This window comes from Aethalodelphis obliquidens, unplaced genomic scaffold (genome assembly GCF_003676395.1).
Source record: "Aethalodelphis obliquidens isolate GAN/ISIS:26980383/991018 unplaced genomic scaffold, ASM367639v1 scaffold27, whole genome shotgun sequence".
NCBI classification, from domain to species: Eukaryota; Metazoa; Chordata; class Mammalia; order Artiodactyla; family Delphinidae; genus Aethalodelphis; species Aethalodelphis obliquidens.
This window is the reverse complement of record NW_020837971.1, coordinates 5,227,448-5,240,023: the sequence shown is the minus strand read 5'-3', so window position 1 is coordinate 5,240,023 and position 12,576 is coordinate 5,227,448. Positions and strand designations below refer to the sequence as shown.

General features: G+C 41.9%; 1 protein-coding gene across 1 annotated transcript in view; it reads left to right on the top strand.

The window, feature by feature from the left end:
• Positions 1–12,576, top strand: part of CCDC146 (coiled-coil domain containing 146) — a 109,549-nt gene that overhangs the window by 47,339 nt on the left and 49,634 nt on the right. The window lies entirely within an intron of this gene.

Here is a 12,576-nt window from a genome sequence, read left to right as displayed (position 1 = left end):
AGGGGGCCGACTGTGCTTCTTGTGAAAGCGGCAGCCTGTTCTATCACTTCTGAAAGCCAGTCTCTGCTCAATGCCAGCTGATTATTACAATGTTAGAATATGAATCCGGTGTCATCAAATCTAATAATTCTTCAAGAAAAGCTGAAAATTCAGTTTTTTATGGCAAAATCTACAAATTTTTAAACGTTACCAGCTAATTTTTCTAACTTTAAAAATTGTGCATACTAAAAACATCTGCAGATTTATACTTTTGACTGCTAGTTTGCAAAGTTTGGAGTGAAATACACTGCTGTGACATGGATTAAGGGCTATCTTACATATTTTAAGAGACATAGGTAGTATCTTACCTTCTCTTCCTGATAAAGAAATATGTAGAAATAATTACTGATCCTTATATTGTTACAACCTATCAAGAATAACTGGAAAGGTGGCACTTCCACGAAATGAGGCTATTCCTGTTTGCCAGAAAGCACATTAAAATATTTTGTAATCGTTGACTTAGTGAACTAGAAACAGCTGTGTTTGGTGAAATGTTTGTTAGAATCTATTTTTTTAACTTTTTTTTCATTTCTTTTTATTTTACTTTGCTTAGGTATCAAAGTTGGTATCAACTGAAAGAAGTTAAAATGATACTTGGTTGTATTATATGGTTTTTCTCTCCTTTTCCCAAACCTAAAACAAGCTAAAAAAACTCTCCAAACATCATAAAAACCAGATTACTTGGAAAACTGTGTTAGTTTCTGAATATTCCACCCTATTCTGAGGAAATTCCAAGATAATTTGTTATATAATTAATTGCCTTGGGTAGTTGCTATCCATCTGTTACCATTCAATTACGGTTTTTTAAGAAATTTATAAGGTGACTAACTGGTTTCTATTAGAACATAAACCAAAAGATTTTGAGGATCTAATTTTGGGTTTAAGCGTAACATATCATAATACCCATTTAGTTATAAAAACTCTATTATCTTGCCCTTTAAAGAGTTTTTTTTAGGATTCAAATATTCAGGTGTTGGAATTTATGCTTTATTGACGGATTTGAACATCTCTGATACCTAAATTTGACCTACCAATCTACTGAAGTCATTAATACAGAGTAACTATGGGCTGAGCTATGCATCCTTGGAGGTAGAGCACATTGAGTTGAGGACTTTCCCTGGATGACAAGCGTCAGGAGAAAATGTTTGACAGTTTTTCTATTCAAAGGCTCTTAATATTCCATTCCAACCTGTATGGGGAGTGTGTATTCCACATAAAATCAACCAATCCATAAATCTTCCACAATCAATACCAAGTTTATATCCTGTTATCTTTTATACGTGCGCGCGCACGCACGCACACACACACACACACACACACACACACACACACACACACACACACGCACCCTTCAAGCTGTTGGTGTTCCTTCTAGACTGACTTTTTTAGAGTCTTTCAGAGACATCATTGATCCTTTTGGCCCGATTCACATGTGTACGTGGAGAGAGAAAACCATACATTGAGATATCCTTCTGTGATATGCCCAACCTTTCATGCCACACCCCCAGTCTGCTAGATACTGATGGATTCTTGAGACATGTGTCAGCACCTGCTGTTTGCCATGTACTATGCTAGGTTCTTGAGACACCAGAATGATTCTTGTCTTCAGAGAGCTTCCCATCTGGTGAACAGATATGTGAGCATGATTTCAGCTTAACGAGATAAGCACTCTAATTGAGGAATGTGTGAGATATAGTGACCTCATTCATTAAATATTTCTGAGCATCTTAGTGTCAAGCAGTTTTCTAGGTACTCAGGCTATTTCAAGTAAATACAAGAGTCAAAGATACTCTGCCTTATCTGAAACATTTGTAGAACACATAGGAAAGCTTATACCAGGTTTTAAGGATTGACCTCTGTTTTCATGGTTAATAATTTTACTGAACAAAACTGAATGGCTTCTGCATACTAGAAATAAACAATGCAAAAAAGAAATCGCAAAAACAATTCCACTTACAATAGAATCAAAAAGAATAAAATACTTCAGAATAAATTGAACAAAAATTAAATGACTTGTCTAAATATGCTGCCAGGATGAAAAGCCCCCGTACCGGGGGATCAGCAAGAGTTGAACTCAAACATCCTCATATTCTGCTCCCAAGTTTCCATTTTATGGTATCAATGGGGAAGTGCAAGATGCAACTTTGGGTTTTTGTTCTTTTTCAAAGAACAGTTCTTCGATTAGCAGTGAAAAGCTTCACTGTGCATCACAATCTGCCTGCTAGAAGGGGGAGTGGAGGGTGGCACTGCCATGGCACACACACTGCTGGCACCCGGGCTTCCCAGATGCCTCTATGGTAAATGATCTGTTATTTATGGATACTGGGAAGAGCACTGTGGGCAAAAGCATCTTCAAAACAGGAATGTGGGCACCAGAGGTCCCAAGTTTCTTTGTTGCGGGAAGTGGCGATATCCTTTATCTGTAACCTCATAGCCCAGAGCTGGGGGCTGACAGCTGACAGCCAGCTGCGAGGGGCGGTGCTCTCAGCACAGAGAGGAGCCTGAAAGGTGGGCGCAGCAGCAGAGAGAGCACCCTGGCCCACGGACCCTGCCCGCTGCGCTCTGGGCTCACCACGTTTACAGTGACAGCTTCTTAAGACAGGGGCAGGGCAGGGGCTGTGGCCTGTGATCTGCATAGTGAGATGAACAGTAGACCATCTTTATACATTTGTGACACTTGTGTGAGAGATGCTCTGTTCTCCAATGTCCCGGCTCCCTTTTGGATCTCTCCCTGCCTAAACCCACTCAAGGTCTGTAGAGGTGCCCTAGAGGTGGGAACGCTGCATGTGAAGGACTGAAAGCTGATTGGTCAGAGTCAGCAGGCAACACAGTTCCTTCTGGGGCCCACGCCCCTCCTGCCCGCACCCCTACTCTCCTGGTTCCTGTTTTTGTGACTTCAGTCATTCGTGGTTTTAGCCTGGCTCTGTTTCCTGCCCCCACTATGTTCTGGCCCTTGTGTAAATGCCCCTCAGGACTCTGGCCCCCTTAGCTTCTGTACTCTTACCTATCAGCTCACCCTTTGAAGTTCAGAAAGAGGCCTCTGGGTTTTAATCTGGCTCGTCTCCCGCCTCCTGGGCTCACAGCCACTCCAACCTGCCATCATCTTTTCCCAGATCTTTGGAAGTAGGGGGAAATCATTTAAACAAAGGATAAATGATCGTTAAAATTCCAAGCAATCCTCGTTTCACTGGGACAAATGTGAGTGTTTTAAAGGAATGCCACTCATTAGCATGTATGTGCTCAGGCATGCTTTTTATTTATTTGGCTGTACATGTTATCTTAAAATTATTGTCACTTAATTTTGAAGTCCTACATAGAGTTAAGCCACCTGCATTACTCACCCACCATGTCCACTGCATTTGTGACCTTAACTCTGGGAGGTCCTGTTTGCCCCTCGCATTCCTGTGGTTGGCCACCAAAGGAGGAACAAGACAGCTGTGGGAAACCGTCCCAGATCTCCCTGCTCATCCTGTGAGCCTTGCCAGCCACACAGAAGAGAGAAGGGGAGCTGTGGGGTGAGGCAGTCAGTTTTGTCTGGCACATTCTCTGCTCTTTCAAGTCCTGTGTTCAGGCCAGGTTACCTTGCTCTTTTCCTCCTTTTACACCTGCCTTCTCTGACGGGTCAGTTGGAATGGAGGTGAGTGAATGAACAAGAGTGCTTCCAGCTACATTACTGGTTTTAAGATAAGCTTAAGTCAACACAGTTTAAGGAACACTGCCAAGTACTTATAAGATACCAAGCTACGGGCTGGGACTCAGAGATGAATACAGTAGGATTCCTATCACCAAGGACTACACAGCCCAATGGAGGAGACATATTAGTGTAATATGATAATAGAGGTAATAGTGTACAATGTGTACACTAACAGGTGCATCTAAAAATACAGAAGCAATAGAGAGAAAGAATTAATTCTGCCTGGAGATGTCAGGCAGCCACAGATGCCGACCACTGAGATGTTTTAAGGAAGAATAAGAATTCTCCAAGTGGACAGGAGAGAGAAATTGAAGCTAGGGCAATATACTGTGCAAAGACACGGTATGGAACTGTGTTCGTTTTCTATTGCTCTCATAGCAAATTACCGCAAACTTGGTGGCTTAAACACAAATTTATTATATTATAATTCTGTAGGTGAGACGTCCAATATGAGTCTCAGTAGGCTAAAATCAAGGTGTTGACAGGACTGCATTCTTCTCTGGGGGTTTAGAGGAGCATGTGGTTCTTTTCCTGTTCCAGCTTCTAGAGGCTGCCCTTATTTCTTGTCTTGAGATCCCCTTCCTCTGGCAGGTCAAGTCCTTCTCACACTTCCAATCTTTCCTTCTTCTTCCATTTCATACCTCTGACTCAGCTAAGAAAGATTCTCCGCTTTAAAGGACTCACGTGATTAGACTGCACCCAGCCAGATAGTCCACCATAATCTCATCTTAAAGTCCATATCTGCAAAGTCCCTTTTGCCATATAAAGTAACAAGTCTACACATGATAGGGATTAGAAACGTGGACATCTAGGGATGGGGGAATCATTCTGCCCACCACAGCACGTGGCCTAGAACTGAAATGGTCACAATAGGTTTAGAAAGAGAGGAGACAGGTTTGGAGAGGGTGGCAACTGCCAGATCATGAAGGCCCTGGTAAACCATGTAAAGGGACCAAGACTTAATCCTGAAGGTGACAGGATCCTCTGAAGGGTTTTAAGCAAGGCGAAAATTGTGTTTTAGATAAAGCACTCTGCTGGCAGCGTGAAGGACAGATTCAAGGGGACACAACTTGAAGGAAAGTGCTACGTTATCTACTGCCACCTTCTCAATAAGAAGTGATGAAGACTTGTGTATAGCACTATATAGATTCTGTTTATTCTAAGAAACTCTCTGATAATATCTAGTTCAACAGAATCTATGGATGAAATGCCCCATAATATCAAAGTTCTCTCCAAAAAAATGGTCACAATACACGAACATTGATATTGTGTCATTTATGTAAACCATTTCATGTGTTCCAGGTGTTAGATGAAGATGTTTATTGTTCTCTAACCCTAATTCCCATAGTCTTGAATGGCCCTTGCCCAAATAAAGTCCTAGCTTGTCCAATAACAGTAGCCTGCAGGCCCCTCTGTTCAGGAGTCATCAGCATGTAGGTAGGTTCAGACTGTGAGTAGGAGGTAGTGCAGATGAGGGACAGCGAATAATTTTAAAAAAGAAAAAAGGTAATGACAAAATCATGGGCAACACCAACTTTTAAAGGAGGACCAGCGAAGAAAACAGAAGAGTAAGGAGAGAACCCTGAGACCCTATGTCACAGGAACCAGAGGAGGAGAGAGTTCAAGGAACAATGAACTGTAATGTCAATAGTAATAAATGTCATAAAATTATCGAGTATGATAAGGACAGAGAAATGTTTGAATTTAATAATTAAGAGGTCACTGGGGCTCCACTTCTAATCAAGATGGAATAACATAAACTAGATTTACTCGCCTACCTGAAACAACTAAAAAATGGACCAAATCAGGTGAAACAATGGTTTTCAGACTTTGGACAACAGCACAGGACAGTGATCCCTAGGAATAGGCAAGTAAAAGAGTTGAGAACTACAACTGCCCCGTTTTACTACTTAGAGAGTGTTTCCAAATGATAGCATAGGGAGGGGATTCCAAACAGAGCCAGGTGGTCTTGCTGATTTGAGGAGACAGAGTTTAGGGTTCAGGGAGGCCAAGTTGACTAAAATATACAGGTGAGGCAATGGAAGAGTTTCAAAGAGAGAGAGAGAGAGCGAGAGAGCGAGCGCTCCAAAAATCTGCCGAGGAAAACTGATCAGTGCATGCGTGTGAGGACACCACTGAGGCTGGGAAAGAACTCCCAGAGAGGAGGGAATGGAACAATACTTGGAGTTCATGCAGAGCCAAGAAGAGTTCATGTTAGGAGGTTTAAAAGACCTGTTGACACAGTAGAAGGGTACTGACTCAGTAGTGGGACCAAATTAGCCCAGAAAAAGGATTATTCTGGACTTCCTTAACAAAGTTTAAAAGCAAGGCTTGAAAGGATCAAACCGTTTCCAAGAAACTTAACTGTGACTCACAAAGCCCCCAAGTATTTAAAGGAATACTCCTCCCCAAAAAAGAAAGAAAAATCCATTTCACAATAGTGTAAAACTCACAGTGTCTGGCATCCAATCAAAAATTAGTAGGCGGGCTTCCCTGGTGGCCCAGTGGTTGAGAGTCCGCCTGCCAATGCAGGGGACACGGGTTCGTGCCCCGGTCCGGGAAGATCCCACATGCCACGGAGCGGCTGGGCCCGTGAGCCATGGCCGCTGAGCCTGCACGTCCGGAGCCTGTGCTCCGCAACGGGAGAGGCCACAACAGTGAGAGGCCCACGTACCGCCAAAAAAAAAAATTAGTAGGCATGCAAAGAAGCAGGAAAATCTGACCTATAATGAGAAGAATCAATCAATGGAGTAGACACAAAAATAGAACTAGTAGACAAGGACATTAAAACAGCTATTATATATATTTTGAATGTAGGGGGAAAGGTAGAGGAAAACATGCACATAATGAGAGAAGTGGAAGTTATAAAAAGACCCAAATCAAACTTCTAAAGATGAATAATACAACATTTGAGATGAAAAGTTCACCACATGAGATTAAGAGCAGATTAGACACTAAAGATAAAGAGATTAGTGAGCTTTAAGATATAGCAAGAGAAACTATCCAAAATGAAACAAAGAAAAAAGACTGGAAGATAAAAATGAACAGAACATCAGTGATCTGTGGACATCAAGTGGCCAAACAAATGATTAATTAGAGTCACAGAAGAAGTAGACAAGGGGACGGAAAAAAATGTTTGAAGAAATAACACTTGAAATTTTTCCAAATTTGAGGAAAACTATAAACCCACAGATTGAAAACTTTGAGCAAATCTCAAGCCAAAGAAAACCACACCAGGACATACCCTAAACAAATTACTGAAAAACGGTGATCATGAGAAAAATATCAAAATCAGCCAGAGAAATGAGGACGCCATTTGTCCGTTTACCAGTCTGGTGATGGAGCGGGAGCCTGGTCACTATGGATTGGTGAGTGACTGGAAGGTAACGGAGTGGAGATAAAGGGCAGAGACAACTCTTTTGAGAAAAACTGAAACGAAAGAGAAGGAGAGAAAGAAAGGGGTAATTACATGGGAGCATAGCATCCAAGGGGTGTTTGGTTTTGTTTGTTTGTTTTTAATGAGATAGACGAGCAAATTTACAGGTTGAGGATAATGCTAATGATAATAATAATAACTAACATTGATTAAGCCCTTATTTGTGTACTAGATACTATACTCAATACCTTACATATATTGATTCATTTGGTCTTCACTAGAGTCTTATGTAATGGGGGCTATTTTTGTCTCTCTTTTATAACTGAAGAAACCTGAGGTACAGATTGATTAAATATTACTCCTAATTACAGAGTTAAAAAGTAGCAGAGCTGGAATTCAAACCAAAGTCCACTTGTAATGTACTTGACTTCTATGTGTTGAGCCAGCAAAGTAGGACAAGTAGAGGTTATAAAGGAGAGAAGGTATAACTGATGCCTGGGAAGAAGTAGGAGAGTATATGTTTGAGAGCCCAGGTGGATGGGTTGGACTTGACAGGAGGAAAGGAAGATTTCATTTTTGAGATTTGGGGAAAGAAGTTAAGAGTGGGTGTAGGTGTAAGATAAATGGATTCGTTGATGAGTTTAGGTGGCCTGATTTTGTTTGGTAAATGAGTTAGGTGTACAGAAAAGCTAAAACTTGATATAACGACTAAGGGGAAAAGTCAAACAAAAAGAGTGATGAATCACTGTTGAGGGTTCAATTGCGTTTGAGCGACCGTCAAATGGCTATGTTGTTTATTTCTAGCAGTGAAAGGGAGAGGGTGAGAGGGAGATAAGGATGGTAAGGATTTGTCTACCTCCCACAGCATGGCAGGTATTTCTCAGGATGAGACCACCAGTAGGTAATGTCAAAGAGGCAACAGGAATAGAGTAGGTTAATAACGATGGCCACCTCGGTTGCCCTGCAAACACCCACACAAACACCTAATTGTTTCCTCATGCTGACCCCCTTCCAGATAAGTTCACTTGGTAAAAGCTCTTACTGAGCTATTACTTTCCTTGGAATGTCCTAAAAGTTCAATTTTCAAAATTTTTTCCATATTATTACATGTCATCTATGAATCATGAACTCTTGTTAAACTTTGAGCTCTAGAGTAAATGTTTCCTTCCATTCTCAATTACGAACAAGGCAATTCAGTAATACAAGTACCTATTGTGAAATCATATTTATGAACTTATGACATTATATCTAACCTTTTGGTGTCTATACTCTTTGACAACTTAAGCTCGGGCTTTATGCTCTATTTCTTAGATTCTGCATTTATAAAACGTGACAGACTTGGTTTCTGTACCCAGTTGTATCATGCAGTGTGAAAATGCAACTATCTTTTCCACGTTTATGTTTATGAGCAAAGCATTTCATCTACTAGAATTGAATCTTTTTCTTTTTAAGAGATTTGTTTTTAGTAGAGTAGACCAAATAAAGATAGGTTATCAGTCCTCTTTCCGAACATCTATGACTTCACCTTTTCCAAGTTATGTAAAAACTACAAAGGCATATCAGATGTTTTGCCCTGTCAGCTTTCTTCCAGATTCTGGGGTACCAAAGGCAATCTGGCTGGTGGAGTGATGGAAATAGCAAATAGGAAAGGAAATCTCTCCACCTTCCTGCTTTTAATGTGGTCATAAAACCTGCCAACAGGCATCCTTGGCCCACCTGCCATCAAGCTTGGAACTACTGCTGTTTCAGATGAGACTCAAGTTAGGGAAAATACAGCTGAGTTTTCAAAAAGTCTGAGCTAGAATTTGGCTGTATCTGCCACTAGGATCTGATCACAGTACTCTGCAGCTTGAAATTCTGCTCTGAATTCCTATTGCTTACAGCAAGAGTTTTCAAGCATATTTTAACAGCCTTGTATTATTAAAAGTACTATGTATACATTGGAGAAAATTAGGAAATACAGATAAGGAAAAATAAAAATATAAAAACCATACATTCTTACTACCCAAAGGACATCATTTTAAAAATCTTAGTTCTTATCTGAGATCAGTACTTTATTGATAGTCTCTATTTGATGAATTGTCATCATAATCACTTCTAATTCTTTAAATGTGGTTTCCTTTCATTCTTCCAACATATTTATAATAGCTGCTTTGGAGTCTTTGTTAAGTCCAACGTCTACACATCCAAAGCAGTTTCCAATCTTTTTTCCTTGCACGTCTCATGACTTTTTGTTGAAAATTGGACATTTTGGATAACGCTGGAGCAACTTCGGATTCTGATCCTCCCCAGGCTTCTTCCTGTTGCTGTTTTGTCTTTGTTATTGCTGTTCAAACGTTTATTTGTTTAGTGACTTGGCTGAACTAATTCTGAAGTGTATCCTCCGTAGTGTGCAGCCCCTGTTGTCTCTGTGTAATCTTTCCTTGTTTTTATTAAGTTTGGCTTCTTGGGTGCCGTGCTCCATAGCTTGGTCAGTCATTGATTAGTCAGAGATTGTATTTAAGCCTCCCGAGCCAGTAAAGGTTTCATCCTTTTCCACTGAGTCTGTATGTGGCTTGGGGACCACTTTCAAGGTTCAGGGCGTTTACACATCTGCCCCACCTTTAGCTCAGCGACTGATAGCTTGGAAGTACCCTCTCTGGTCATGCCCGAGAGGTCACAGCCTTAAGCTTTTCCACAGCCTTCTCGACCACCAGTACTGATTGTGATATTAGCAGGGTCCTCTTTGACTGTCTCTGGCCACGATTTCTCTGTTAAACTGCTGATCTGCCTCCACCGGTATCACCAAGCTATGAGCCTCCTCTTACTGTTCATTCCTGTGATAGCTATTGTTTTTGACAATGCTCTGGGACATGAATAGTCTACACTGTTCCAAGTAAAGTGAGCATTCTCAGGCAGGACTTGATCAGCAGAAGCTGGGGTGCTAGGGGACTCTGATCTTCCTAGGTTGCCACGCCTGCCCAGAGACTCCTTGGAAAGCAGGAGCTTGGGGAGTGGGGAGTGGGCACTACTGAACGGCTGCAGCCGCCCCCCGGTGAAGTTCTTTCACAAACGGAGCTGGGCAGGAGGGGAGGTGGAGTGCAGCAGTTTTCTGGGGCTGCCCCATCCGCCTGACTGCATCTTCAGGAATAGGAAGCTGGGGGCAGTGGGCTCTTCATTGGCCGCCAACCCTGCCCAGAATAGTTCTTACACAACTGGGAGCTAAGGGTGATGGATGCAGCTCATGGTGCAAATGCCACAGTCTCCCACGCTTCTTAGTGAGTTTCAGTAGCTTTTGTTAAATAAATGCCTCTCAATTTCTTGCACACCCTTAGGTCAATTTCCAGACACCGTAAATGGTTGTCTTAGATAATTCTGACCAGTTTAATCAATGTTTCTTTGAGAGAGAGGATTCATCGAGCTCTTCACACTACCATTCTGGAAGTTCCACCCCCTGGAAAGGGTCTATAATTTATAATTGTACTTATTTGCTTTAACTTACAATATAAAGAAGATAATTGCAAAATACCAAGTATACTTTTTTATGAATAATAAAACTACTGAGTGTAGTTTTAAGCATTCTGTAATTTCTTTTGTGTCTCTCTCCTTGAACTGTGGGCTACTGTAGGGAGGCCCTATGTCAATTCACTTGTTTCCATTGTGCAGGGCAGTTGGTGGAAGGTAATGGTCTCTTCAGCCTTAAAACAAAATACTATATGTGTTTCTAAACATGTGATTCCATAATTACCTTACCCAATGGCTTACCTCCAGTGGCTATCTTACTAGGCTAGTTTGTTGGCTAGTTACAAGGCTGGCTCCCATGCTGCCTTCATAGTACACACATACTCATATAAGCCCACACTCACACATACAACCTTTTCCCAGTTACTTTTCTCCTTTAAGAGTGTCCATATGCAAAGATTTTTTTTTTAACCAGTTAGACTTTAAAGGTACAGTGCCTATGTCCTACACCCTTTTTAGGAGCCAATGACAATGTTTGTGATACAAAATAAATTATGTATTGGCTCAAAAATCCAGAAAGAAAACCGCAGAACCAAAATAAATGTGTTTAATTAAATACCTATAAAATCTAACATTAGGTCAACCGACCAACAGCAACTCAACACTTAAGAAGTTACACATGGGGGGTTCCCTGGTGGCGCAGTGATTAAGAATCCGCCTGCCAATGCAGGGGACACAGGTTCGAGCCCTGGTCTGGGAAAATCCCACATGCCGTGGAACAACTAAGCGTGTGCGCCACGACTACTGAGCCTGCGCTCTAGAGCCTGTGAGCCACAACTACTGAAGCCCACGCACCTAGAGCCCGTGCTCCGCAACAAGAGAAGCCACCTCAATGAGAAGCCCATGCACCACAACAAAGAGTAGCCCCCGCTCGCTGCAACTAGAGAAAAGCCCACGCGCAGCAATGAAGACCCAACACAGCCAAAAAAAAATAACAAATTAAATTAAATTAAAAACAAGAAGTTACACATAAATTATATAGTGAGAAGTGGAACCTCCTCAAAGGTTTTAAATATCCTGTTCCCCATATTTCACTCATATATAAAAAAGAGGGTTGTGGGGACTGGAACCCAGGCCTGGCACCAGCTTGTAGGGCCCTCGTGAAAGATCCCAGATACTTTCACAAAGAGATGGTTGCACAGTGCATTTAACAATGTTTTCCTACCCTGATTCTGGTAGAGAAACCATGAAACCCCACTCTGTAGACTCAGGCACTTGCATGTTCTCGGTTCCATTCATTCATTTGCTCACTCAGCACGTATGTGCCAAACACCTACACTGTGCCTGGGGTTCTACTGGCTGAGGATACAGTGAAGAACAGGGTAACCCAGGCCCTTTCCTCACCGGGCTTTATACCAGCTGAGGAATAACATTCTTTTGATCATAATAAATAAATGTACTATTACAGCCGGTAATATGTTACGTTATGAAGTACAGAGTTGTCTGGGGGGTGCGGTGTATGTGGGTATCCGTCTTAGATATAGACTTCAGAGAAGGCCTTTTTATGGACTTTTAAGCTTTTCAAGGCCTTTTTATGGATATTGAAGCTGAGGTACGAAGAAAGAGTTGGAGTGAAGGAGGGTGGGAATGAGGAATGGCCAATGCAGAGGCCTGAGGAAGGAAAGGGGTTCATGCGTTTATGGAAACAGAAGGCGGCCGGTGTAGCTGCAGCAGTAGGAGCTGGAAGACGGTGCTGTGAAAAGGGGCTGATGGGAGGGAAGCAGCATCAGACAGGACCTCAGGGGTTGTACCGAGGGTCTTGAATTCTATTCCACTTGAAAAGTTTTGAGCACCAAGCATAACAAGAGCATGTTTGAGTTTTTAAAATGATCTCCATGGGAAGTAGATGGATAGGGGCCCTGAGTGGAAACACAGATGGGGAGGGGGCAGTTGGAGTTTCGCTGTAGTCCGGCTGAGAGATGGTGTGACCAAGACTGGCAGGATAGGGAAGGGAGAGGAAAGTGGA